The sequence below is a fragment of the Dendrobates tinctorius genome, unplaced genomic scaffold (genome assembly GCF_039654945.1).
Source record: "Dendrobates tinctorius isolate UK_male_01 unplaced genomic scaffold, ASM3965494v1 ptg000016l, whole genome shotgun sequence".
Classification (NCBI taxonomy): domain Eukaryota; kingdom Metazoa; phylum Chordata; class Amphibia; order Anura; family Dendrobatidae; genus Dendrobates; species Dendrobates tinctorius.
In genome coordinates, this window is record NW_027361684.1 from 2,176,094 (window position 1) to 2,200,930 (window position 24,837).

Below are 24,837 nucleotides of genomic sequence, written 5' to 3' on the forward strand. Positions count from 1 at the left end.
GGTTTCGGAGCCAGTTCCTCTGTCCGTAAGGTTGGACTGAGTTCTGTTATGAAATAGAACAGAGCCAAAAATAACTAAATATTTTTGGCCCTGCAAAGTATCTGTGTAATGTGGTGTGAGGTATCTACTTACGGTCTGAGATCCAGAATTAGGGCGAGGAAGGAGAGGCGGTCATAGTATATGTACTTTCTCTTGACGCAGCCCGCAACCCCACTCCTGGACTGCTGCTGACGTTCCCAGCGGTATTGGTCCTGGATGCTTCGCCAGCGTCTCATCACATCTTCCACTGCAATGTGACAGGAAATATTGTCAAATTCACATATTTGATAGGTCACATTTGCTACCAGTAGTCTAGGCATGGGGCCTTCTGGGGTGTGCTTTGTACCCATGGTGGCATATCTAATAGGCGCATACAGGCCAGATACACAGGGTCACATTAGTTGATGTATCAAGTAACTACACTTAATAACTTGTTTGGCTAGGAGGATGAGGAGCTTGTGGGCTGGGCCAAATTATGGCAGTGTCAAACCACGTGTCACATCAAAATCTAACGGCCTCATGAGGAAAAAAGTACAAGCACAGGAAGGGGGGTGCTGATTCTATATTCATTTTTTGTTGTGCGGTAATTTCACAAATTTTTTGGCTTGTACTTACTCAGTTTCTGCTGCTCCTCACGTGGCCGATCACCAAAGTCATGGAACATCTGCCTACATATGCGCCTCCATGACGCCTCCTTTCTTGCCCGGTTGGCATAATGGGCATCACGTTGGTCTCATAGTTCAGGCCGCTCCTGCACCAGGACAATTAGCATTTCCACCTTCAGATAAAATGTCGCCATGACGCTGCTGTACTCCGTGGAGGCGTACTTCCTGGATGTCTGGAGCGCTATTTGAGGTGATTTGCATGTATCAGCTTCCTGATGATGGATTGGGCCATTTCCTGGCAGCAGCCTAAAGACCTGCGTATTTCTCGCAGGTCACATGTGTGGTCCGTGTGTAATCCGTATTTTTTGCGCACCCATAGACTTTCATTGGCGTACTACGGGCATAGTACGCTGACAATCGCAGCATGCGGCGAGTGGCACGAACCGTAGAATACGGATGAGAAATATACGGCTGGTGCGAGGGACCCCATAGAAAATCATTTGTCCGTGTCTAATGCGTTCTTTTAACGCCTCTCACTCATCCGTATTCCTCTCTAGTGTGACCCCGGCCTAACTGAAAAGATGGTAACACATTGCAAGCTTTCGAGACTACTCAGGTCTCTTCATCAGGCATAGACTACGCCTGATGAAGAGACCTGAGTAGTCTCGAAAGCTTGCAATGTGTTACCATCTTTTTAGTTAGGCCGGAGTCACTCTACAGCGAGATACGGCCGAGTCTCGCAGGTTAAAACCAAGCTCTGGCACCGGCACTCCGGAGCGGAGCGTGCATCTCCATGTATTGCTGTGCGGCTGCACACTCCGCTCCGGAGTGCCGGCGCCAGAGCTTGGTTTTAACCTCCGAGACTCAGCCGTATCTCGCTGTGTGTATCAACCACTGAGGACTCTCAATTCTGAATATTTTTCTATCTACTGGCTAACACGGTACAAAGATATACATCTTTCCTGTATATAGCCTATAGGATGGATGAGAGGAACCTCTGGCAGAGCAGTCAGGAGTGACCATATGTGGTGCCCAGCTTGATATATAACTTTGGTGCATGACTTGAGCAGAATGTTTTCCTGCATTAAGCCAAGGCACAGTAGCCTGCAAAGGCCAAGACTTTCATAGCAGAGTTTCCACCTGGTTTCTTTTAAAAGAGGCTCAGTCACTCAGCATAGCCCCGGCATCCAAGACTACGTTCCCACGATCCCCTTTTGGTGAGTTTTTGAGGCCTATTTAAATTAGATTACTTGTGCTTTGCTTTTTTATTGCATTTCTTGTGCGTTTTTATAACATTTTTGACGCTGCAGTTTTTGTCTCTTGTTGACGTGTCATGGGAGTAACGCTGCATTATTTTTTATACTTTCTTCTATCTGGCTGTGACAACTTTATTGATTTACTTAGGTGCAGATTACATGTGTTTTTGATGCATTTCCACCACGTAAACCCACTAAGAATGCACGTGCTTTTTTTTAGTTGCAAATTTTCCACATCTAATGCAAGTCTATGGGGAAATACCGCACATAAAACTCAGCGCACCCACAAGGGAAACTCACCAAAAGCTCATTGTGTGAACATAGCCTAAATGTACGTGGGTATGGAAAGTATTCAGACACCTTTAAATTTTTCACTCTTTGTTTCATTCCGGCCATTTGGTAAATTCAAAATAGTTCATATTTTTTCTCATTAGTGTACACTCTGCACCCCATCTTGACTAAAAAAAAAAACAGAAATTTTTGCAAATTTATTAAAAAAAGAAAACTGAAATATCTCATGGTCATAAGTATTCAGACCCTTTGCTCAGTATTGAGTAGAAGCACACTTTTGGGTTAGTACAGCCATGAGTCTTCCTGGGAATGATGAAACAAGTTTTTCACACCTGGATTTGGGGATCCTCTGCCATTCTTCCTTGCAGATCTTCTCCAGTTCCATCAGGTTGGATGATGAACGTTGGTGGACAGCCATCTTCAGGTCTCTCCAGAGATGCTGAATTGGGTTTAGGTCAGGGCTCTGGCTGCGCCAGTCAAAAATGCTCACAGAGTTGTTCTGAAGGATAATAATTTTATTTCTATAGCGCCGACATATTTATTGCAAAGACTTTTTGGGCTTTTTTAGCCCATTTTTTTTTCTTCTATTTGTGCAATTTCATATGGACCTGCCGTGTTCTCCCCGCCTCCCCTCTATTGCAAATTATTGCTTTAATTTGGATGTTTGCTGAGAAGGCACTGTTTTAGCAATAACCATTATGCCTCTTACTGGTTAGGGCTCTTTTCAGCCCTTTTTTTCTCTCTTCGCTTTGTGCCATTATATGTGGACTTGCTGTGCTCTCCCTGCTTCACTTCTTTTGCAACTACTGCTTTGATTCAGTTTTGGATATTTGCTGAGAAGGTATTGTCTTTGCAATAAATATCATGTCTCTAAGGCTATGTGCACACGTTGCAGATTCAGCTGCGGGCTTTTCCGCGCTGATCCGCAAGTAAAACCGCGGTTTAGCCTGTGGTTTAACCCTGCGGTTTCACACCTCTACTATGTTAAAGGTGTGAAAGCGCTGCGGAAAGCGCCCAAACAATTGACATGCTGCAGTTTGTAAACCGCAGCAAAACCGCACGGAAAAAAACGCAGCGTGAGCACGGCGGTTTTGAAAAGCCATAGGGTTACATGGTACTGTACCATGTCAGCGGAACTGCTGCCTTTCCACAGGGCCAAAACCGCTGCGGAAACGCAGCAGAATCCGCAACGTGTGCACACAGCCTAACTCAGTTAGAAGACAGAAATAAAGAAGCGGTTCAGGTGTTTGGAAATGAACCCATAGAAGCCGGGGATTACCTAGATTTCACAGAGCAAGTGACACAGCTGGAGAAATTAACTCAGCAAGAAGCTAAAATATGGTGGGGCTCTACTACGCTGCAAAATTGTGTAGCTAAAGAGATGATCCCTAGTGGACTCAGAATAAAAAATTTGCTGACAACTAGTTTCAATGCTGAATTTATGGAGAGCTGGAATCAAATATTAACAAACTGCTCTATGAATCTAATGAGATTGATCATTAAGCAGGAAGAAAAAAAGCTTATGGAAATCCAGAAAGAAATTGAGGAGATGCAAAAAGTTATGGAGAAACATAAAACCCTGCCACAATATGACCAATCACTCAAAAACATTAAAAAAAATCTCTCTGCTCTAGAGGAAGATATCATGAGCAAGGAAAAAGAGAAAATTTTCCAGAGATTTAAAAGATTATGCAACCGGTAAAACATATGAATGGGGCCAATGGGAGAAAACACGCGCAGACCCAAATCTATTTTAAAACATAGCCAGACTCATAGCACCCCAACCAGAAAATCGCATGTTGCTTTTTCCATCTCATCGGATCCTGACTCATCTGATTCCAATTGCAGTACTTCTGATTTTTCCTTTGGCAACAGTGCCAATAGAAATAAAAAGAATTTTTTGGGACATTCAAAAAACGTAGGAGGCGTGCCGGTAGGAAACACCGGAGAAGCGGAAGGAGCAATTACCAGGCACAGGAAGAAAAAAATGAAGAATTAAATGTGCTGAATTTATCTTCATGGACTCTTAGGCTACTTTCACACTAGCGTCGTGCGACGCACGTCGCCCTGCGTCGGGGCGACGTAGCGTCGCATGTTGTGAAAGTTTTGCCCAACGGGGGCAGCGGATGCAGTTTTTCAATGCATCCGCTGCCCCATTGTAATGTCCGGGGAGGAGGGGGCGGAGTTTCGGCCGCACATGCGCGGTTGAAAATGGCGTACACGACGCTCCAAAAAACGTTACATGTAACGTTTTTGTGTGTGTCGCGGCCGCCAAAACATGACTCATCCGTCGCACGACGGATGCGACGTGGGCAATGCGTCGCAATGCGTCGCTAATGTAAGTCTATGAAGAAAAAACGCATCCTGCGGGCAACTTTGCAGGATGCGTTTTTTCAGCAAAACGACGCATTGCAACATGCGTCGCACGACGCTAGTGTGAAAGTAGCCTTACACAAGATCATCTGGACATTCTGGCTTTAGGATTAAATTATGCACCTGATCAAAATTTTGACCTTTTTTTGACAATTTTAGATTTCAATAAACTTAATTAGAAATCTGACAATTAAAAAACATTTTTTTGCTGAGACTGATAAAAAAGAAATAAAAGAATGTGATATTTCACAGGAAACAAATATTTATCAAAAACTAGACTATAGAGAACAATTATCTATCCTAAATCTACAGTCTTTAGAATCTGAAAATGGTGTAGGTGACACAGACAAAGTTAATCAGTCTCAACACTTAAATGTTAAAAATCCTTATTTTTATCCGATACAAAGTAGAGGGGAGTGTATGGATAAATTTCAGGAAGTTCTAGAAAGAGAACTGAAAAATGAAATTTCTACTGATACTTGTGTCAAAAAAAACTTCAGCAAAAAACAAAAAGCTGCATTGACAGACCTGAAAAAACATGACAGATATAGTAATTAAACACAGTGATAAGGGAGGTATGGTGGTAGTCCTCAACGCTGAAGATTATAAAAATCAAATGTTAAAACTTTTATCTGGCAATGAGGTTTATGAGAAATTAATCTCCAATCCAACAAAAACCTATAATAAAATAGCTGAAGATATAGTCATGGATAGGGTTGAGCGAAACGGATCGAAAAATTTCAAAAGTCGCCGACTTTTGGCAAAGTCGGGTTTCATGAAACAAAACCCGACCCTAGGATGAGGTCGGCGACTTACGCGCCAAAGTCGCGTTTCAAAAGTTTGTTTTGCGCTCTTTTTCAGCCAATCAGGATCCACGGACACTGTGGGCAACGTGATGACATAGGCAGGGGTCACCACCATCTTTCAGAAGGGCATGCAAGTGATTGGCTTGCTTTGGTGGGCGTCACAGGGGGTATAAAAGGGCGTGCACGCCGACCGCCATGTTCCTCATGCTGATCTCAGAATAGGGAGAGCTGCTGCTGATGATGATTCTGTAGGGAGAGCGTTAGGCAGGGAAGAAGACACCAAAAACTGCTTCTGCTGCTAGCGATTTTGCCTGTACAACACACCAGTCACTGTGTGTGCAGTGCAAGGGGAGGCTATATTTTGGTGGATCAGCGGTGTTGGTTGTTAGGCTGCCTTCTAAGGCTTCCTGACGGCTGCATTGCTGTTTACCCACTGCTCTGCAAACTGCTTTTTTAAAAGCAATCCCAATTTTTTTTTTTTGTCCTGCTGAGGTACTGAGCGTGCATTTTTTCACACCATACAGCGGTGCACACTCCTCACACAGTACCGTGTAACGGCTGTTATCATGGCCACAGTGAAGCTATCTGTGTGTCACTCTGGAAGGATAAGTGGAGGACTTGTTCCGTTCTTACAGACCTACACTCTAGGGAGATTCCTATTCTGCCCAATTCTATATACACCTTGTAGTTTGTGATACTCTAGCCAATTTCTGCCTGTGACATAGCGCTGTGATATTCAGTGGGCCTCACACAATCCAAAAGTATCCAGTGTCCACTAGTGTGGGCAAAAATTCAAAATCTCCTGCCGACTTTTATTCCCCATTGACTTACATTGGGTTTCGTGTTTCGGGACGACCCCGACTTTTCCCTATAGTCGGCCGATCTTGCTCGACCCGACTTTTGGAAAAGTCGGGTTTCACGAAACGAAACTCGACCCTAAAAAAACAAAAGTCGCTCAACTCTAGTCATGGAAGGTCTTAATATGGGCATATTAAACAAAAAATAAGCTGAATATTTGATAGTTCAAAATCCGATTTTGCCAATCATATATGGCTTGCCCAAAATTCACAAAATTGCAGATATCCCTCCTATGAGACCAATTGTATCGGGTATTGGGTCTTAAAATGAGCATCTTTGTAAATGAGCTGATTCTCTTCTTCAGGCAAGGGTACGGAGCCTACCAGGCTACCTCAAAGATTCTAGGGATGATGTATTAGCCACTGGAGTTGAGCGACTTTTGTTTTTTTAGGGTCGAGTTTCGTTTCGTGAAACCCGACTTTTCCAAAAGTAGGGTCGAGCAAGATCGGCCGATTATAGGGAAAAGTCGGGGTCGTCCCGAAAACCCAATGTAAGTCAATGGGGAATAAAAGTCGGCAGTGAGAGGAGGACAGGAAACACACCTACAGTGCCCATTTGAATGCCAAAAGCATCAATTCTTCTTACTTAAGCTTGTCAACCTTAATTAACTTCATAATACAAGTTACGCACTGAAAAATGGGGGTTATTTGGCTAAAGTTGTGGGGGGGTAGGGCTGGCTCCAGGTTTTCATGTGCCCTGGGTGAAAGAGCGCCCCTTTAACACATACCACAACTCATCATGCTCCAATACGGCAGAGAAATAGCGGTATAGTACAATGAAAAATACTTCACTTTTTACATCTCATGACGAGGCCCATCTATTTCTCCATACAGAATCATTGGTCCCATATAATGTTTGAAACAGTATATGATGAGCTCCACATAATGCTACAGTATATGTTGGTCCCCATGGATGAAGCTCCACTGTCTTATGGGCCCAAATAATGCTCCAAACATAATGGGCCCCATTTCTAATGCTCTAGTGTATAATGGGCCCTGTAAATGCTGCTCCAGTGTCTGATGCCCACCTTTGGAATGTTCCAGTGTATGGTGGGCCCCATCTATCATTCTCCAGAGTATAGTGCTCCCCAAAAATTGCTGTCCCAACATTGAAAACAATCAAATAAGTCTCCTCGCTAGGGAATCCCTGTACTAGTCTGGACTCCTCGTCGTCCCCATCTTCCATCTCACTGCACAGTATTTCAACCTTGCAAGTGCTGTGATCCTGAGCAAGCAGGGGGGGGGCCCACTCGTTGGCGACGGCACTGGCACAGGGCCCCTGATAGTACGGTGGTGTGTCTGATGGCGGGTGGGCCGAACCTGCACTTTCATCTGCAGCTTCCTCTTTGTCACCGTGTAAGATGGAACTGTATATGGGAAGGGTAACCTGAGTTTCATCAGGGTCAGATTCAGGCCGTGTAGCGTGCGAGGGGAATGTAGTGGTCTGGGTCAATGTACCAGCAGATTCATCGAGCAGTGGCTGGGCATCAGTGCACTTGTGTCGCCCCCAGGAGTACGGTCGCCACAGTGGCATTACCTTCCTCCTAGGGAGTGTGATGTCATGCTTGGGAGCAACGAACGATCTCTCTAGCAGGTTAACTGATTGGGCGGCGTTATTCCCACGAGTCATGACCCTCCAAACAGCGTTCATGAAGGCAAAGTGTTTGTTTTACGTGGGCAGTATGGTTGCAAAGCTGAACCTTAAAGGAATGTCCAGAAGGGCACCACCAGGAGTGGAGCCTACGGTTAAATTCGACTCCACCTGGGAAACCTCAACCATGCCAGCTACAGAAAAGATGCACACATTGCAAGCTTAATTCCGTTAACGAACGAGACTCCGTCATGCCCCGCGGTCCGAGTCCGGCTTACTAGAGGGACACGTGAGGCTCTGGCACATGAGATTGGCCAATAACTGGTGTGTCATGCCCTTACATGTCCGTGGCTGCATGTGCGCTACACTGAAAAGGCCAGCGTTTGTCGCTTACAGGTGCAGATAACCTGCTGAACAACGTTAGTGATGGGGATCACTGATTACAATTATTACCCGCGAACGATGATTTCCCAGTAAGTGCAGGTCAACCGCAGTTCCGGAATTAGGCCGAACCGTAATTCCTGAAAAAATGAAAAACTTACGTGTGCAAACCACAGGTGCTGTAGCTTGCTTAACAGCTCACCAGCCGTTCTCACGCCCAGTATGGATTACACGTGATTGCACAAAGGTGAGAAAGGGTACCGTATCCCCGGATAACATGTATGGATAGCATAGTGTACACATTCAAAATATGTCTATACATCAGGAGGCAGGCTCAGACGGTGTTAGGCCCAGTATGGCTTGCATGTGATTGCACAAAGGTGAGAAAGGGTACCGTATCCCCAGATAACATGTATGGATAGCATAGCGTACACATTCAAAATATATGTCTATACATCAGGAGGCAGGCTCAGACGGTGTTAGGCCCAGTATGGATTGCACGTGATTGCACAAAGGTGAGAAAGGGTACCGTATCCCCAGATAACATGTATGAATAGCGTACACATTCAAAATATATGTCTATACATCAGGAGGCAGGCTCAGACGGTGTTAGGCCCAGTATGGCTTGCACGTGATTGCACAAAGGTGAGAAAGGGTACCGTATCCCCGGATAATATGTATGGATAGCATAGCGTACACATTCAAAATATATGTCTATAGATCAGGAGGCAGGCTCAGACGGTGTTAGGCCCAGTATGGATTGCACGTGATTGCACAAAGGTGAGAAAGGGTACCGTATCCCCGGATAACATGTATGGATAGCGTACACATTCAAAATATATGTCTATACATCAGGAGGCAGGCTCAGACGGTGTCAGGCACAGTATGGATTTGACGGCCCAGACTACACAGCGGAGGAGCAGGGAGAGGTAAAGATTTCAAATGCTGGGGCCCTGCCCAAGCAAGGGGGGCCCACTCGTGGGCGTCGGTACTGGCACTGGGCCCCTCATAGTACGGCGGTGTGTCTGACGGCAGGTGTGCACCACCACCGTCAGAGACACTTGATTGCACTATGAGGGACCCTGTGCCAGTGCCCGCGCCCAAGAGTCGGCCTACCCACCTGTCCAGGGCAGCGGCACTCGCACGGTGTCGTGCGCTAGGTGGTGACCCCGGCCATGGGGGGGGGGAGGCAGCACAGTTAGGGAGTTTTAGAAAGTGGCATATGTTGATGTTGGACATTCAGCTGATGCAGAAGGCGAAATAGGTCAAGTCTCAGGAAGAGGTGGACCAAAGCAAGCCATTTTTCTGTCACCCTATGTGTCATCAGGGGAAGGTGGGACAAAATCCTTGGAAACCCATGCATGGTTCATTTTAATGAAGGTTAGATCATCCACATTTTGGGTTGACAGACGGGTCCTTTTTTCTGTCAGGATTGATCCAGCTGCACTGAAGACTCTTTCCGATAGCACACTTGCAGCTGGGCAAGCGAGCTCCTGTAAGGCATATTGTGCCAATTCAGGCCAGGTGTCCAGTTTAGCGGCCCAATAGTCAAAGGGGAATGACCTGTGTGGGAGAACATCGATATGGGAGGAAAAGTAGTTTGTAACCATAGTTGACAACTGCTGTCTCCTGTCACTTTCCATCGATGCAGTATTACCAGTTGTGTGAGCGGTACTTGAAAAATCAGTCCACAACATTGTCATGAAACCCCTGTCTCCAACGCCACTTCTGCTGTGTGCACCACGAACACCTCTGCCAAGCTGCCCCCGGCCTGTACGGCTCGTGTGAGAACCATCACCGCTGCTGTGTGCTGGGAATGCCTCAAGCAACCGATTTACCAGATTTGCTTGTTTATTAGCCAATATTAGGTCAAGGTTCTCCTGTGGCACGATGTTTTGTAATTTGCCTTTATAGCGTGGATCCAGGATGCTGGCCAACCAATAGTCGTCATCGTTCATCATTTTGGCAATGCGGGGGTCCCTTTTTAGGATCTGCAAGGCATAATCTGACATGTGGGCCAATGTTCCCGGTGTCAATGATGCACTGCGAGTGCTGGTTGGAGGAGCACTTTCTGGCAAATCCACATCCCTCCAGTCACGCACAAACCCTGTACCAGACCTTGCCACGCCAATATTTTCACTTGCCCCACGAGATGCATCCTCCTCCCCTAAGTAATCATCCCCATCATCATCCTCCTCCTCCTCTTCTTCCTCCACCTCGTCCAGGAGAGGTCCCTGAGCAGACAATGGCTGAATGTCATCAAGGATTCCCTCCTCGTCAACATTGGCTGCAGACGCCTACTCCTTAAGGTGCGTCAAAGTTTGCATGAGCAGACGCATAAGTGGGATGCTCATGCTTAGGATGGCGTCGTCTGCGCTTACCAGCCGTGTGCATTCCTCAAAACACTGAAGGACTTTACAGAGGTCTTTCAGCTTCGACCACTGCACACCTGTCAACTCCATGTCTGCTCTCAAAGTGCCTGGCCGTGTATCCTCCCACAAATGCATTATGGCCTGCCTCTGCTTGCACAGCCGCTCCACCATGTGCAGGGTGGAGTTCCACCTTGTTGCAATGTCGATAATGAGGCGGTGGTTGGGAAGGTGGAGCAATCGCTGCAGCTTCTGCATACGAACGGAGTGTACAGGCGACCGGCGGATGTGCGCGCACAGTCTTCGCACCTTCTGGAGCAGGGCTGTTAACTCCGGATAATTTTTGAGGAAGCAGTGCACCACCAGGTTCAAGGTGTAAGCCAAGCAAGGTATGTGGCTGAGTTTTGAAAGGGCTATGGCTGCCACAAAATTACGGCCGTTATCACTACCTTGCCTGCCTCAAGATGTACACTGCCCAGCCATGACTCAGTTTGTCGCTTCAAGTACTCGGCCAGCACCTCGGCGGTGTGTCTGTCGCCCAAACACATCATCTGCAACACAGCCTGCTGACGCTTTCCACTAGCTGCTCGATAGGGGGACACCTCGTGTGCAACAGTGGCAGCTGCAGATGGAGTGCTCGTACGACTGCGCTCTGTGGACGAGCTTTCGCTTCTGGAGGAGGAGGAGGAGGGTCGAACGCCTACAGCCAACTGTTTCCTATACCGTGGGCTAGGCAGCACTGTCCCACCACCGCTGTCCCCTGTGGACCCTGCATCCACCACATTAACCCAGTGCGCAGTGATGGACACGTAACGGCCCTGGCCATGCCGACTGGACCATGCATCAGTTGTGAGGTGCATCTTTCCACTCACTGACTGCTTGAGTGCATGGACAATGCGGTCTTTCACATGATGATGGAGGGCTGGGATGGCTTTGCGAGAGAAGTGGCGACTGGGTAGGTCATAGCGTGGTACTGCATAGGCCATGAGTTCGCGGAAAGCTGCGCTTTCCACCAACCGATAGGGCATCATCTCAAACGAGATTAGTTTGGCAATGTGGGCGTTCAAACCCAGTGTACGCGGATGAGAGACTGAGTACTTTCTTAACCTACTCATAGTGTCTGGAAGGGTGAGCTGGACTTGAGAGCTGCATATGGTGGAAGTAGCGGTGGACAGGGCGGACTGAGAGAGGGTTGATGATGGTGATGGAGTTGGTGTTCTTTCTGATGGCCTAGATTCAGTATTTTGTTGATATAACAGTGGGATTCCCTGACTGCTGTGGCCTTGCAACGACACCTCAACATTTGCTGCTGTGCTAACCGGTGGGCTTACAGTGGGGGAAACAATGTAGCGTTGCTGACTACCTTTCTTTGTGATCAGTTGCACATGTGGCACTTGAGGTTTGGTGTTGTGTCCACGCTTGCAAGTGCATGGTGGTTAAATGTCTAAGCATGCAACTGGTATTCAAATTTTTCAGATTTTTCCCTCGGCTAAAGGTCTTTGCGCACTTCTTACAGATAACCTTGGCCTGATCATGAGGATTTTGTTCAAAAAAGTGCCACACTGCACTCTTCCTACTTTGGCAGACATTTTGCGGCCTAGCACGCTGTGATCTTTTGACCCTCTGGACAAGCTGTCCAGCAACTCTTTTGATGTTTGGAACCTGTCTTTGGAGTGCTCCGGGCCTGCCAGATAACAGCTGTTGCAATGTCGATGTCTGATGTGGATGCTCCTCATCTGAGCTATTGTAAGCAGCACCCTCTTCCCCCAATGGATGCCAATCTGGGTCAACAACTGGGTCATCCATCACCTCCTCTTCTATGTCATGTGCACCTTCCTCTGTGTCACCGTGTATGGTGGTATAGTGTGCGGGAAGGGGCACCTGAGTCTCATCAGGGTCAGAATCTGGCTCTGTACACTGCGAGGACAATGTAGTGCTCTGAGTGAATGTACCAGCAGAATCATCTATCAGCGGCTGTGCATCAGTGCACTCCATGTCAGATTCATCTTGGCCTGGGTAATTCATAGAATCATAGAATCATAGAATCATAGAATCGTAGAGTTGGAAGGGACCTCCTGGGCCATCTGGTCCAACCCCCTGCTCAAAGCAGGATTCGCTAAATCATCCCAGTCAGATGTCTGTCCAGCCTCTGTTTGAAGACTTCCATTGAAGGAGAACTCACCACTTCTCGTGGCAGCCTGTTCCACTCATTGATCACTCTAACTGTCAAAAAGTTTTTTCTAATATCTAATCTGTGTCTCCTCCCATTCAGTTTCATCCCATTGCTTCTAGTCTTTCCTTGTGCAAATGAGAATAAAGTTGATCCTTCTACAATGTGACAGCCCTTTAGATATTTGTAGACAGCTATTAAGTCTCCTCTCAGTCTTCTCTTTTGCAAACTAAACATTCCCAAATCCTGCAACCTTTCCTCATAAGACAGGGTTTGCAGACCGGTCACCATTCTGGTCGCTCTTTTCTGAACTTGCTCCAGTTTGTTGATGTCTTTTTTAAAATGTGGTGCCCAAAACTGGACACAATATTCCAGATGAGGTCTGACCAAAGAGGAGTAGAGGGAAATAATGACTTCACGTGATCTAGACTGTATGCTTCTGTTAATACATCCTAGAATTGCATTTGCCTTTTTTGCTGCTGCATCACACTGTTGACTCATATTCAGTCTGTGATCTATTAGTATACCCAAATCTTTTTCACATGTGCTGTCACTTAGCCCTATTCCTCCCATTCTATATATGCTTTTTACATTTTTATTGCCCAGATGTAGTACTTTGCATTTCTCCCTGTTAAAAACCATTCTGTTAGTTGCTGCCCACTTCTCCAGTTTATTTAAATCTTTTTGAATCCTCTCTCTCTCTTCTCTAGTATTAGCTATCCCTCCTAGCTTTGTGTCATCAGCAAATTTAATCAGTTTACCCTCAATTCCTTCATCTAAATCATTGATAAAGATGTTGAACAATACAGGGCCCAGGACAGAGCCCTGTGGAACCCCACTTGAGACATTCTTCCAACTGGATGTGCAGCCATTTACGACCACTCTTTGGGTCCGATCACTAAGCCAGTTATGAATCCACCTAACAGTTGCCTTGTCCATTCCATACTTAATCATTTTTTCAATAAGGATTGTATGAGAGACTTTGTCAAATGCTTTGCTGAAGTCAATATATACTATATCTACAGCATTTCCTTGATCCACCCAATCAATGATACCGTCATAGAAGGAAATTAAGTTAGTCTGACATGACTTATTAGTTACAAACCCATGCTGACTCTGTTTAATCACTTCATTCTTATCCAGGTATTGACATACATGTTATATAATAATTTGTTCAAAGATCTTTCCTGGTATAGAAGTCAGACTCACCGGCCTATAGTTACCTGGGTCCACCTTCTTCCCCTTTTTGAAGATAGGAACAACATTTGCTCTTCTCCAGTCTTCTGGCACTTCTCCTGTTCTCCAAGAATTTTCAAAGATTATAGAGAGGGGTTCAAAAATTTCTTCTGCTATCTCCTTCAGTAGTCTGGGGTGTAATTCATCTGGACCTGGAGACCTGAATTCATTTAGGCTAGCTAAGTGTTTCCTCACTATCTTTCTGTTTATAGATATCCTGGATTCTTCTATTCCCTTAATAGGACAGTGAATAACAGTTGATGTTACATTTCCTTTCTGAGAGAAAACAGATGCAAAATAGGAATTTAAAAGTTCAGCCTTCTCACTTGATAATCCAGGCATGGTATGTGAAAACAGCTCCATGGAGTAATCAGTAGTATGGCCTGCGTCATCCTTCAATCTTGGTTGGGGTGAAGGACACAAGGAAAGGTGTGGTTCATGAACATGAGCCTCCAATGACGACTCAGTGCTTTTACTTTTTACAACTTCAGAAGAGGAGGCGATAGAGCTGGAGGCTGAGTCAGCAATGTAAGACAAAACTTTTTCCTGATGCTCTGGCTTTAAAAGCGGTTTGCCAACTCCTAGAAAACTAAGCGTTCGAGGCCTTATGTAGCCAGACGATGACGCAGGCTCAACACCTCCTGCATTCGGTCCTATTTTGCTCTTGCCACTACCATCAGATCCACCACCAACACCATCATTACCAGCTGCCAACCCCCGCCTAATTCCACGACCTCTTCCACCAGCCTTCCTCATTTTTTGTAGAAATGTAGAGAAAATCCAACAAACTATATAGTAATGTAAAACAAGGTACAAGGTGTCTATAGGACAGGGGAGATTTTGAATTTCTGCACACACTTGTGGACACTGGACACTTTTGGATTGTGTGAGGCACACTGAATATCAGAGCACTATGTCACAGGCTCGATGGCACAGGTTTGAAAAAAGTGACTACAGGATCACGGAGATTTTGAATTTCTGCACACAATAGTGGACACTGGACACTTTTGGATTGTGTGAGGCCCACTGAATATCAGAGCACTATGTCACAGGCTCGATGGCACAGGTGTGAAAAAAGTGACTACAGGATAAGGGAGATTTTGAATTTCTGCACACACTAGTGGACACTGGACACTTTTGGATTGTGTGAGGCCCACTGAATATCAGAGCGCTATGTTACAGGCAGAAATTGGCTAGTGTATCACAAACTACAAGGTGTATGTAGAATTGGGCAGAAAAGGAATCTCCCTAGAGTGTAGGTCTGTAAGAACGGAACAAGTCCTCCACTTATCCTTCCACAGTGACACACAAATAGCTTCACTGTGGCCGTGATAACAGCCGTTACACGGTACTGAGAGGAGCGTGCACGTACACGGCTGTCCGGTGTACGTAAAATTGTCAAGCTCCGTGTTTTTTAAGTATACGGACTGACACACGCTGTCTCTCTATAGTTTTGAATGTGATCAAACAGCAAATATATTTAACTGTTTGAAAGCTAGACAAAACTAGTAGGTGCAGGTCTGTAAGAACGGAACATGTCCTCGACTTATTCTCACAGAGTGACACACAGATAGCTTCACTGTGGCTGTGATAACAGCCGTTACACGGTACTGTGTGAGGAGCGTACACCGCTGTATGGTGTGAAAAAATGCACGCTCAGTACCTCAGCAGGACAAAAAAAAAAAATTGGGATTGCTTTTAAAAAAGCAGTTTGCAGAGCAGTGGGTAAACAGCAATGCAGCTGTCAGTAAGTCTTAGAAGGCAGCCTAACAACCAACACCGCTGATCCACCACAATATAGCCTCCCCTTGCACTGCACACACAGTGACTGCAGCAGAAGCAGTTTTTTTTTCTTCTTCCCTGCCTAACGCTCTCCCTACAGAATCAGCAGCAGCAACCTCTCCCTATGCTAAGATTGGCAGAAGTAAGATGGCGGTCGGCGTGCACGCCCTTTTATACCCCTTGTGACGCCCACCAAAGCAAGCCAATCACTTGCATGCCCTTCTGAAAGATGGTGGTGACCCCTGCCTATGTCATCACGTTGCCCACAGTGTCTGTGGATCCTGATTGGCTGAAAAAGAGCGCAAAACAAACTTTTGAAACGCGACTTTGGCGCGTAAGTCGCCGACCTCGTGGCCGACCTCATACTAGGTTCGGGTTTCGTTTCATGAAACCCGACTTTGCCAAAAGTCGGCGACTTTTGAAATTTTTCGACCCGTTTCGCTCAACTCTATTAGCCACATTTTCTGATAAAATATGGCGAGAAAACTTTCCATGGCTGAGTTGCGATGTTATATCGCTGTACACATGCATCCCGCATAATTTGGCTATGGAAGCTCTGGAGTATTTCTTACGGAGTTATAATGAATATTCAGAAGATCTGATTAATTTTCTGTTGCAGGTTGTGTTTTTTCTTCTTAAACATAATTTTTTTGCATTTGATGGTACTATTTATTTACAGAAGTCTGGAGTCCCAATGGGAGCTAAGTACTCCCCATCCTTGGCTAATTTGACCATGGCATTTTGGGAAAAACAACTCATTTATTCAGTGAATAACCCCTATGTGCAGTGTATCCACTGGTATGGTAGATACATCGATGATACCCTCATTATCTGGGAGGGTGATGCATCTACCATACCAGCATTTATGGATTAGATTAACTCTAATACCTATAATATCAGATTCACTCACAAATCCAATAAAACCCAAATATCATTTCTAGATCTAGAACTACGGGGAAATGTAGGACAGGAAATTATGTCTAATACTTACTGTTAACCTATTACAGGGAACACCATATTGCATGCCCGAAGTGGACATCCTAGGCATGTAATTAAATCTATTCCCGTTGGAGAACATATAAGGTAAAAAAGAAACTACACAGAGGAACAGGTGAAAAACAAAGAATTTGATGCGCTGCACAAAAAATTGAAAAAACGAGGCTATGCATAATGGATGTTAGAAAGAGCCAAAATCAGGGCAGATAATAGGGACAGAAAAGATTCATTGGAACCAAAAACTAATGTGAATCTTAAAAAAAAGGAAAGACGTGAATAAAAAAATATTTGTCAGTCTTGAATATAGTCTGCAATTTGACAAAATAAAGAGCTTTTTTTTTTAAATGCCTAACAATCCTCTGAGGATGAAACATTAGCAAAAATATTAGATGCTGGTACTAATGTTGTTGCTAGACGAGCTCCCACTATTGGAGATATTGTATCCCCTAGTTTCTTTACATCTGTAGCATCTTCGGAAAATTGGCTAAAAACCACCGTTTTTTATAAATGCGGTTCTAATAAATGTAAAATGTGCAGATATGCACGAAAAACAAAAACATTCAATGACTCAGGTAATATTCAGAGGTATTACATCAAACAATTTATTAATTGCAATACAGAAAATTAAGTCTATAGGAAACATTGTAAAATATGCAATTTATCCTATGCAGGCTGTACAACAAGGAAACTAAAAACTCGCATCCTGGAGCGTATTAGGGATGTAGAGAATAATACTAGCAATACACGTAATATTTCTATGGTGTCTAAACATTTTCTAATGCAGCATAATGGGGATTTGGAGGCGATGTCAGTTGCAGGAATTGAATGGGTTAAAAATTCAAAGCGTGGTGGGGATGGAAAAAGACGTCTCCTTACACGAGAGGCTTTTTGGATGTTCTGTCTGGGGTCTAGATATCAAAGTGGGTTAAACAAAAGAACAGATATCATGTATCATTATTGATGGTTATTGCTATATTTTAAATGTATATGTGTCAATCAATTTGTTTTTATGTGGTATTATTATGCAAACCTATAGAATGTGGAGTTTTGCACACAGGACCTTTCTATTAGAACATGTGATAGCGTTATTGGTCTCTATGGAACATAGGCATTGTAGTAATGCTCACAGGACCTTTGGCTTGTTCATGTGATTTACATTGCAGTTCTCATTGGTCAGCACTAAGTATAAGGTTTGCAGCTGTGATAAAGACCCATGTAGGGTCGAAACGCGTAGCTGGTGTTTCAGTGCCTCATAGCACATCCATCTACTCTTGAGGAGTAAGCCGCTGTACTATTTTAATTTTTTCAATAAAGCAAGAAATTTTATCAGCTGGAACGCCCCTCATGTTTTCGTACCAGACACCTAGTATCTGACACCGAATTCTGAACACAGACTTTACTGTTTGGGTTCGGATGCCTAATATAGTTTGTTGAAAGGCTGCAGCACAGCTAATCAACACGCTTTTAGGCTGTGGGCACTTTCGGAGCCATCACATCCATGTCAAGTATTGACTTGGCTGTGATTGGCCTGCGCACCAGGTGACCTGGCCTTTATAAATGCTGGATCATGGGTGTCGCCGCCATTTTGCTTTGATTAGCAGAGGAACAGGATGCAGCTGGAGTGAGGGACAGCATTAGGTTCTGTGTGTGCACACTCTTCAAAAAAGTCTCTGTGTGTGAACTCTGTACCGCTGCCTGTGGGGGTACTATGCCTTTAAGCTTCTGTGTGTATTCTGCACCCCTGCCTGTGGGAGTACTGTTCCAAAAAGCTTCTGTGTAATCTGCAGGCATGTCTGTACGAGTAATGGGCCTAAAAAATAATTACCGCTGTGTCAGTATGGGTTGTGGCTGGGCCCCAAAAAATAATTATCCTCTAACATTGAGTCTGTACAGGTTGTGACCAGGCCTAAAAACATTAATTATACTCTACAACAATGTCTGTACAAGTTGTGTCCGGGCCTACAAAAATAATTATACTTTGCCGCTCTCTCTGTGCATGTTGTGGGTCTTAAAATAGTAATACTCTGTCGCTGTGTGTGAGTAGTGTGCCTAAAAACCACTTAAAAAAATAGTAGACCATCAATGAGGGGACGAGGACATGGCCATTGTGGGGCTGGTGTAGCTGCTGCTCGTGGTGGACCTGCTGCCGGGAGAGGGTGTGGTCGTTCTGTTCCTGGTACATGCCTAAATGCAACATCTTTCTCTGATGCACGCAGGCGACAGGACATTATGCGTCATTTTGTGGGGCCGAATACCACGCTACATGATTGGTGAGGCTAAAACATGTTGAGGTGGTATTAGATTGGATGGCTGAGAGTGCCTCCAGTTTCTTTACATTATCTTCCACCAGTCCAATGCAGAAGGCACAGTTGACACCTGCGGACCATGGTGATCCGGTTTCCACCTCACCCCATTGCAATTAAGACAAGTAGTCTGAGCCCCAAGTCCTGCTGTAGGAGGAGGGGTCCCCGCTGTGTGCCCGGGCCGGAACCAAGAGGATTGTCACCAAGGTACCTAGGGTACCTGTTTCCGGGGGACAGAGTTAGGAGACGGGTTCCAGAGAGGTTGGGGAGGAGCTAGTATAAAAAGTGCTTAGGACGCCAGCAGACGGCAGACGATGGAGCAGGAGAGAAGGAGCAAGGCAGCTAGAGGGCACCAGAGAGCCAGCGCGAGAGCCAGAGACGAGAGGAGAGCAGCGACTGTAGAGACTGAAGGAAGACTCACCACGGACAGAAGGGAGATGACACCGAGCCGTCCAGCAGAGGAACACCGACCGTCCGTGCTCCTAGTAGCCGCCACCGCCTCACTCCAACCCGCGGCTGCGGCCTGCCCGCTACCGCCCGCGGTCCCCGCAGCTCAGCTCCGGCCTGCGGCTGCAGCCAGTCCACCACCAACCGCGGCAGCCGCTACCCGTTCCCATCTTGAGGCTGTGGCCTCCATCGTCCGGTCCCCAGGCAACGGCACACCGCCTCCGCCGGGAGGCGCAACGCAGAGGAGCTCTCTGGGGGCCTGCTGTGCCTCCACTTCGCTGGGGCATAGGAACGTCCGAAGTCTCTATCAGATCCTCATCGGCTGGGCCCAGAGGCTGAAACGTCGAAGCTTCATCGATCAGCACTCTGCCAGACGTCAGAGAGGATAAGTGACATGTTGCAGTTAACATTCAGGACCCGTAGTCGGCCATACCGCGGCCCTATGGCCGGTCTTTGCCGGGTTAGTCGTGTTTGTGTTATCAATGTACACTTGTTCTGATCTCTGTGAGGATAACTGCTGTCAGCTTGTTTGGTTGCTCGACATAGCCCCTATAGGCATATATATATATATATATATATATATATACAGTGGGGCAAAAAAGTATTTAGTCAGTCAGCAATAGTGCAAGTTCCACCACTTAAAAAGATGAGAGGCGTCTGTAATTTACATCATAGGTAGACCTCAACTATGGGAGACAAACTGAGAAAAAAAAATCCAGAAAATCACATTGTCTGTTTTTTTTTCATTTTATTTGCATATTATGGTGGAAAATAAGTATTTGGTCAGAAACAAGCAATCAAGATTTCTGGCTCTCACAGACCTGTAACTTCTTCTTTAAGAGTCTCCTCTTTCCTCCACTCATTACCTGTAGTAATGGCACCTGTTTAAACTTGTTATCAGTATAAAAAGACACCTGTTCACACTCTCAAACAGTCTGACTCCAAACTCCACTATGGTGAAGACCAAAGAGCTGTCAAAGGACACCAGAAACAAAATTGTAGCCCTGCACCAGGCTGGGAAGACTGAATCTGCAATAGCCAACCAGCTTGGAGTGAAGAAATCAACTTTGGGAGCAATAATTAGAAAATGGAAGACATACAAGACCACTGATAATCTCCCTCGATCTGGTGCTCCACGCAAAATCCCAGTGAATGAACTGCAGAGAGCTGGGACCAATGTAACAAGGCCTACCATAAGTAACACACTACGCCACCATGGACTCAGATCCTGCAGTGCCAGACGTGTCCCACTGCTTAAGCCTGTACATGTCCGGGCCCGTCTGAAGTTTGCTAGAGAGCATTTGGATGATCCAGAGGAGTTTTGGGAGAATGTCCTATGGTCTGATGAAACCAAACTGGAACTGTTTGGTAGAAACACAACTTGTCGTGTTTGGAGGAAAAAGAATACTGAGTTGCATCCATCAAACACCATACCTACTGTAAAGCATGGTGGTGGAAACATCATGCTTTGGGGCTGTTTCTCTGCAAAGGGGCCAGGACGACTGATCCGGGTACATGAAAGAATGAATGGGGCCATGTATCGTGAGATTTTGAGTGCAAACCTCCTTCCATCAGCAAGGGCATTGATGATGAAACGTGGCTGGGTCTTTCAACATGACAATGATCCAAAGCACACCGCCAGGGCAACGAAGGAGTGGCTTCATAAGAAGCATTTCAAGGTCCTGGAGTGGCCTAGCCAGTCTCCAGATCTCAACCCCATAGAAAACCTTTGGAGGGAGTTGAAAGTCCGTGTTGCCAAGCGAAAAGCCAAAAACATCACTGCTCTAGAGGAGATCTGCATGGAGGAATGGACCAACATACCAACAACAGTGTGTGGCAACCTTGTGAAGACTTACAGAAAATGTTTGACCTCTGTCATTGCCAACAAAGGATATATCACAAAGTATTGAGTTGAAATTTTGTTTCTGACCAAATACTTATTTTCCACCATAATATGCAAATAAAATGAAAAAAAACCAGACAATGTGATTTTCTGGATTTTTTTTTTCTCAGTTTGTCTCCCATAGTTGAGGTCTACCTATGATGTAAATTACAGACGCCTCTCATCTTTTTAAGTGGTGGAACTTGCACTATTGCTGACTGACTAAATACTTTTTTGGCCCACTGTATATATATATATATATATATATATATATATATATATATATATATAATGTTACCTCTTAAAGTTCATCCCATCTCCCGTCTCGTCACTGCACCCCGCGTACCTGCGATCACTACATTTGGCATAGTCGGCAGGATACAGTCTTCGAGCGCGAGCGGAGATGCTGTAGACCAGGGGGACAAAGGTGAACCTTGGGGGCTATGCTGAGTAATCTACCCAGGTTTTCTGGCAGCAATACTATGCTGTGGAGCTGGACAGAGCGAATGCGAGGGTTATTTAGGATGACCTAGACGCAGAAGTGGCCCTAATGGCATTGGACGGGGAGGCCCGGGATTCCGTAATGTTGAGGCCCCCGGGGCAGCGAAACGCCTTCGTCAGGGTGTTACAGATCTTAGTGGAGACCCATGGGGACCTGACTGATATGGGAGAACTGAGAACCCAGATGTTTAGTCGCATGCAGAAAGAGGGGGAAACAGTGACGCAATATATGAATGTTCTGCAGGAATTGTTTGTAGCCATTGAGAGGAAGGATGGGGTCGGCGTGGGGACCGTGGACGTAACATTACATGACCTGTTATGAATGGGTCACCGAGGAGGATAACAGAACCAGGCTAAGCCACCAGAAAACCAGAGAGGTTGGTAACTAGGTGGATTGCAGACCCCTGATCCTATCCACACAACTAGCAGTAGCTGTGGAGCGTACCTACGAAGCCCTAGACGCCTCGGCACGGCCGGAAAACTAACTCAGCCTAAAGGAAGAAAGGTGAAATCTAATCTGCCCCGGAGCAGACCCCAAAGGAATAGACAGCCCCCAAACATATATTGTCGGTGAGACAAGATGAAAACACGAACGCAGGCAGGAAAATAGACTGAGCAAATGATGGGGCCCACACTGACTAGACAGGACAGGAAAGGAAAGCCACTGTCTGCAATCACGCAAAAACCCTGAAAAATCCAACACGTCTGATCCAGCACAGCCCCAGCAGGAGCAAGCTGACCCGCACAAGCAGAGATAGACAAAACCAGATCCAATGCAAAAAGATTAACAAATGGACCACTTAGCTGAACCATGCAGGAACCTCAGAAGACACAGGAAGGAAATCACCAGCAGGGATTGAAGGAGGTCAGCTGTCTTAAATACACCAGTCAGAAATCCCAGATCTCCAATCGTCATCATCATTATCAGGTGGCAAGCCTCTGTCAAATTGACCAGCTCCATTACCTCCAGTAACCACCAGAGGGAGCCCAGAAAGAGAACTTGCAACACCTCTGTCAATCTGACCAGCTTCACTATCTTCAGTAACCACCAGAGGGAGCCCAGAAAGAGAATTCACAACAGTGACTTTTTAGTGACTGGGCTACGAGACACCCTAGTGAAACAGGCTCTGCGAGAGCGGGTGCGAGCGGACCCGCATCTGACCTTTTCAGAGATAGGAAAGGAAGCACATGCTCGGGAACAGGAGCACGGAGTGACAGTCCCTCTGGGGATGGCTCAGAGTATCAAAGCGTCCATAAGTGCCCTGGGTGAACCCCATTGGGTACAAGAGCTGTGGCAAGAGCTACGAAGTATTAAAGGCGAATTGGCCGAAGCCCAAAAGGCATCACCAGATACTCAAAATGTCCCTCCGGAGTATTAAAAGCCATCTTCCATTCATCCCCGTGCTTGATGCGAATAAGATTATACGCCCCCTAAGGTCAAGTTTGGTAAACCAACAAGCACTTTTAACTCTGGAAATTAAATCAGAAATCAGGGGTAACGGGTACTGATATTTAACAGTGATCTTATTAAGGGAGCGATAGTCAATACATGGCCTTAATGAGCCATCTTTCTTGGCCACAAAAAAACCCCAGCACGTAAAGGTGAAGAGGATGGTCTGATATGACCCTTCTCTAATGACTCCGTGATATAAGATCACATAGCATCATGTTCAGCTACCGATAAGTTGAAAAGCCGACCTTTGGGAAATTTACAACCGGGCATCAACTCAATTGCACAATCATAACTCCTATGAGGAGGCAAAGATGCGGCCTTACTCTCACTAAATACATCAGAAAAATCATCCAAATAGTCAGGAACATCATGAGACTGGGGAGAGGTGGAGAAAACAGGAGTGTCACCAAGAACAGATTGACAACCCCAACTCACCACAGACACAGATTTCCAATCCAACACAGGATTATGGGTCTGCAACCAAGGAAAACCCAGTACAATAATATCATGTAAATTGTGCAACACCAAAAATTTACAATAAACTGGGGTTTATTCTCCGCCAAAGGGGTAGCATCAATACCCCTCAAAAGGAATAGGGGTCCGCAGGGGTACCATGTACCGAAGTCAAAATCCATCAGATTCAAAGCTGCTCCTGAATCCACAAATGCCTTAGCGGAAAATGTAGACAAGGAGCAGATCAAGGTAACCGCCAAAAGGAACTTAGGCTGCACACTGCCCACCGCAAATGAGTGAGCAAAATGTTTCTCTCGTTTAGGGCAGACAGAAATAGCATGAGAGGCATCCCCACAAAAGAAGCATAACTTATTACGCCTTCTAAACTCTTGACGTTGCGCCCTATCACATTGCATGGGTTCAGAGGTTTGTTCGAAAGGCAGCACCACCTTGCGCATAGTTTTACGTTCTCGTAAACATCGATCAACTTGAATGGCCAATGACATAGAGTCATCAAGACCAGAGGGGACAGGAAATCCCACCATAACATCCTTTACGGATTCTGCCAGACCTTTCCGAAAGAGAGCTGCTAGGGCATTATCATTCCATCTAGTAAGGACCGCCCACTTTCGGAATTTTTGATAATCTAACTCAGCAGCATCCTGACCCTGTTTTAATGCCAATAAGGTTTTCTCAGCTTGATCAATAGCATTAGGCTCATCATATAATAACCCCAGGGCTTGAAAAAATGCATCTACATTAGCCAGAATAGGACCCCAAGGTGTCAAAGAAAAGGCCCAGTCCTGGGGATCGCCGCGCAGCAGGGAGATGACAATTTTAACCTGCTGCACCGAGCTCCCCGAGGAGTTAGGTTTCAAAGCAAAAAATAGTTTACAATTATTCTTAAAGTTCAAAAATTTAGATCGTTCCCCAGAAAACACATCAGGAGTAGGGATCTTTGGTTCTACAGCAGATGATTGAGCGAGATAAGCAGAAATTCTCCGCACTGCAGCAGTGAGCTGTTCCACACGATCGGACAATTGCTT

The 24,837-nt window shown here is 45.7% G+C and overlaps 1 long non-coding RNA gene across 1 annotated transcript in view; it reads left to right on the forward strand.

Annotated features, from left to right (window-relative positions):
* The first annotated feature begins 1,658 nt into the window (after window positions 1–1,658).
* Window positions 1,659–24,837, forward strand: part of LOC141078937 (uncharacterized) — an 84,265-nt gene continuing 61,086 nt past the window's right edge. The window contains exon 1 of the long non-coding RNA XR_012228164.1: window positions 1,659–1,861. This is a non-coding gene — a long non-coding RNA (uncharacterized lncRNA). The remainder of the gene's footprint in view (window positions 1,862–24,837) is intronic.